General features: G+C 29.8%; 1 pseudogene; it reads left to right on the forward strand.

Moving 5' to 3' along the window:
* The first annotated feature begins 857 nt into the window (after nt 1-857).
* Nucleotides 858-976, forward strand: LOC111730723 (annotated as a pseudogene).
* Nucleotides 977-4,887: the final 3,911 nt, after the last annotated feature.

Consider the following 4,887-nt stretch of genomic DNA (forward strand, 5'->3'; position numbering starts at 1 on the left):
TATAAAATATAATAAGTTAAAATAAGATGTTACATGATGTAAGTAGGAACATTTATATTAATAAAAGTATTTCTTTAACTGGAAGACATAATAATCTAAATTTTCTTCAAAATGTAGGCAGCAAAAAGTTAATAAAGCTAAAATTAAATCCAAAATCATTTATGAAGATTTTAAAATCTCAGTAACTGATAAAACAAATAGACCAAAAATATCAGTAATGCTATAGAAATTTTATACCACATGTTTAAATATTTACATATAGAACACTATATCTAATAACTATATAGTAATATCATTCTCTAGTGTACATGGAATTTTACCAAAATTGATCATATTCTGAACCATAAAAATGTCTCAACCTAGTCTTAATATTAGACCTGACAAAGACATTACAAAAATAGGAAAATTATGGACTAATCTATTAATAAATAAAGATGCAAAAGCCTCAACAAAATATTAGCACATTAAATCTGGCATATTTTAAAATGTTGATACACATTCTCTTTATATCAGGAATGGAAGGTGGATTTACATGATGTAAAGAGGATTATTTGTGATAATAATAGTATTGATTTAACAAGAAGACATAACAATCTAAATTTGCTTCAAAATATAAGAAGCAACAACTAATAAAGCTAATTAAATCAAAATCATCAATGAAGATTTTTTTAATCTCTCAGTAATTTAATGGATTTAATACTTAGTGTACTTAATATTCAAAAATCAGTCATTCAATTTGGTATATTAAGAACAGAAAATTACATTACTACTTCAAATTTCAGAAAAAAATCATAAAATTTAGTATGAATTAATAAACAAAAACTTTAGTAAAATAGGAACAAAATTGAATTTCCTTAGTCTACAGCCATGCTACCTTGAGCATGCCCAATCCCATCTGATCTCGGAAGCTAAGCAGGGTCAGGCCTGGTTAGTACTTGGATGGGAGTCCACCTAGGAGGACCAGGTGCTGTAGGTGTAAAAAAAAAAAAAGTGAATTTTTTTAACTTGAAAAATGGTAAGAACAACAACAGAAATCTATAGGAAGCATAATATTTGATGATGAAATATTGAAATCTTGCCCCTGAGATCAGAACTGAGACAAATATATTTTTTATTACACTTCCATTTAATGTAGTGCTGAAGGTCCTCAAGATTTTAATAATTCAAGAAGAAAATAATATAAAATTGGAAATAAGTAAAACTCTCAACATCATAGATGATATAATTGTGTATAAAAAATCCAAGAGTGAGTTGATCAAAGTTGTCAAATACTTAACACACAACTGATTGTACTTACATATGCTAGCAACAAAAATTGCAAAATAAAATAATTAAATAGTACTTTTTACAGTCCCATTAACATACAAGTACCTATGGAGAAATCTTTAAAAAACACATGAGATTTCTACATAAAATCTACAAAACATCATTGAAATGAAAAAATAACTAAATTGAGTGGAGATGGAAGACTCTATAATCACATATTGGAAAACTCAAGAGTATTTTGAAAATATCCATTCTTCTCAAATTGATCTATAGATTCAGTGGAATTGTAATAAAAATCCCAGCAGATATTTTGTATGGAAATCAATAAAATTTGTATAGAAATCAAGAACAGCCAAGAAATCTTGATGCGTTAGAATAAAGTTGGGGAATATAAAGATTTAATACATAAAGCTATAGTGATAAAACATTGAGTGTTTGTGCAAGAACAGATAAATAATCTAATAGAAGAACATAGGACATGTTTAGTTTAATCAAGCTTCTGGAAGCCAAGCTTCTATTATGATAGAAAAGTAACTCTGGAGAATTCAGTGAATAAATCTATTCTCTGTAATTCATACTTTTTGCTCCCCCATTTGGGTTAAAATGGTAAGACTTGTTGCTTGCTTTTCTTCTCCAAGCTCATGGCCTAGATATCTGGAATCGCTTTTGTGCTTAACGGTGACCAATTTCAGTTTTACCATTTTTACATTGAAGATAATATTTATTTTGCATCTGGATATACAAGATCATTTTTGGTGGAAATGATGAGTGGAGATAAATACATGCATCATTTAAAAAAATGAAATAATTGAAACTAGTTGCAAGTATAATACAAATAAATTCTATATACAGCTCACCTAGATTTTCTAATTGTTAACATTTTATCACATGTATCTTAATGTTCTCTAGTTTTCTCTAAACTGTGTAGTAGATATGATTCCTTATTACTCAAATACTTCAGTGTGTATTTTCTAAAACCAAGAACACTTTTTGTTATGGATTGAAATGTGTTCATCCCAAATCCATATGCTGAATCCCTAATCCCCAATGTGACTGTATTTGGTAATGTGGCCTTAAGGAAATAATTAAGGTTAACTGAGGTCATAAGGGTGGACCCTAATCTAGTAGGACTGGTATCCCTATCAGAAGAAGAAGCGACATCAGGAGTATATGTACACATAAAGGAAAGACTTTATGAGGAAACAGTGAGAAGGGTGACATCTGCAAGATGGGAAGTGATGTCTCATAGAAACCAACCCTGCTGGCAACTTAATCTTAGATTTATGGCTTCCAGAACTGTGAGAAAATAAGTTTCTGTTGTTTAAACCACTGTCTGTAATATTTTGTTATGGCAGCCCTAACAGACTAATATACTTCCCATATTCCAGCACAGCCATTAAAATCAAGACATTAATATCAATACAATACCACCATCTAAATCACAGACCCTATTAAAATTTTGCAATTACCTCAACAAAACAAAACGAACAACAAATAAAACAATTAAAAATAAACTTCTCTTTTTTTCCTTTTCATTTCTAGTCCAAAATCCAATTCAGGATTATATGTTGGTTTACTTGTCATATATCTTTAGTACTCTTTAATTTGGAACAATTGCTCAGTCTATCTTTTATGAAAATATTTTTAGACAACTGGTCAGTTATCTCATAGAAGTCCCATAAATTTTAATTTATTTGATATTTCTTCATGATTAGATTAAGCATATACATGTTTGGCCAAAATGCTTGAGAAGTCAATCTGTGTTCTTTTCAGAGTAGCACACCAAAGACTGATTATATTTATTCATCCCATTAATGGTCATGTCAACTTTTATCACTTGACTAAATGGTGTTCGGTAAGTTTCTCCAATTTGAAGTTAATTAATGAGTATTTTTATTATTAACTAGTATGTATAAGTACTTTATTTATTAATTAATAAGTAGTTAATAAATATTTATTTTACTTATCAATTATTATGTAATCATGTTTTGTGGATCAACACTTTGAGACTATGTACTAACCTTGTTTCCTCAAATATTTATCAATTAATTTTAGCATCCTCTGATGATCATGTATGTATCAATTATTACAAATAATGATTTCTCAATCCATTATAGAAAAATCACAACAAAGAAATAGAAGATATAAAAAAACAAATGAAAGTCAAAGAATTGAAAAATAGAATAACTGATATTAAAAAACTCACCAGAGAGGCCGAAGAGAAAAATCAATATCAGATGGGAAAGAATAAATGAGCTTGAAGATTAAACAATAGAAATAACCCAATCTGAACAATAGATAGTAAATAGACTAAAAAATAAATGAACAGAATCTCAGGCACCTGTGAGAAAATAACAAAATATTAACATTTGTATCACCAGAGTTCCAAAAGAGAGGGGAAGGATGTGGGGCTGAAACTGTTTTCAAACAAGTAATGGCAAAACCTTCCAGATTGCCAAAGGGCATAAATTTATAGATTCAAAGGGCAGAATGAACCCCAAAGAGAAATTTGCTCCAAAACCCATTAGAAATAAACTAGAAAATTAAAGACAAAGGAAAACTCTTGAAAGCAGTCAGAGAGAAATGATGTATTACCTACAAGGAAGAATGATAGATATCTCAATTGAAACCATGGAACCCAGAAGAAAGTGACACAACATTTTTTAAGTGCTAAAAGAAAACAACTATTACTTCAGAGTTCTATGTCTAGTGAAAGTATCTTTCCAGGATAAAGGTGAAATTAAGATGTTCTCAAATGAAGAAAAACTAAGAGGTTTTGTTGCTAGTAGACTTGCTCTTTAAAAAATTGCTAAAGAAGGTGTTCAAGCAGAAGGGAAATTATGCCAGAAGGGAACTTAGAGTATTAAGAATGAAGAAAGAACAATAAAATGAGTAAAAGTATGGCATGCAGCACAGCTGACATCATATTTCTTCTGATACTAAGACTTAAGAAACATCACAGCTTCTGCTTTCACTCTCTTAGAACCTTGAGATCTCCATGTTGTAAAGTTTAGTCTATGATACTGTAAGATGAGAAGCCTCCTCGTGGAAAAGGCACACATGTTGATAGCCAGCACCGACTTCTAGACCTGTAAGTAAGGTCGTTTTGGAACTGCTAACTTAAGATAAGCCATAAGGTATCTTTGATACCTTATAAGCTATATGAGTGATCCTAGGCAAGAGCAGCAAGAAAACCAAGATTGCCAAACCACAGAATTGAGAAATAATAAAACTTTATTGTTTTAAACCTGTTTAAAAAAAATCTTAAGAAAATATAGATGAGCAACAGAGTTTGACAAAATATTTCAAAACACATATCTGATAAAGGACTTGTATCTAAAATATATAAAGAACATTACAATGCAAAAAAGATACTCATCCCAATAAAGAAATGTAAAACATATTTGCATCAATACTTCCTGTAAGAAAATATATGGAAACCAATACATATATGGAAAGGTGGTCAAATCATTAGTCATCATGGACATGGGTTACTACTTAGCAATAAAATGAAACCAATTACTGATACATACAGTAACATGGTGGAATCTCAAAAACATACAGACTGAAAGAAGGTACACACAAAGAGTACAAATATCATTTACATGACATTCAAAAACA

The sequence above is a fragment of the Pteropus vampyrus genome, unplaced genomic scaffold (genome assembly GCF_000151845.1).
Source record: "Pteropus vampyrus isolate Shadow unplaced genomic scaffold, Pvam_2.0 Scaffold331, whole genome shotgun sequence".
NCBI classification, from domain to species: Eukaryota; Metazoa; Chordata; class Mammalia; order Chiroptera; family Pteropodidae; genus Pteropus; species Pteropus vampyrus.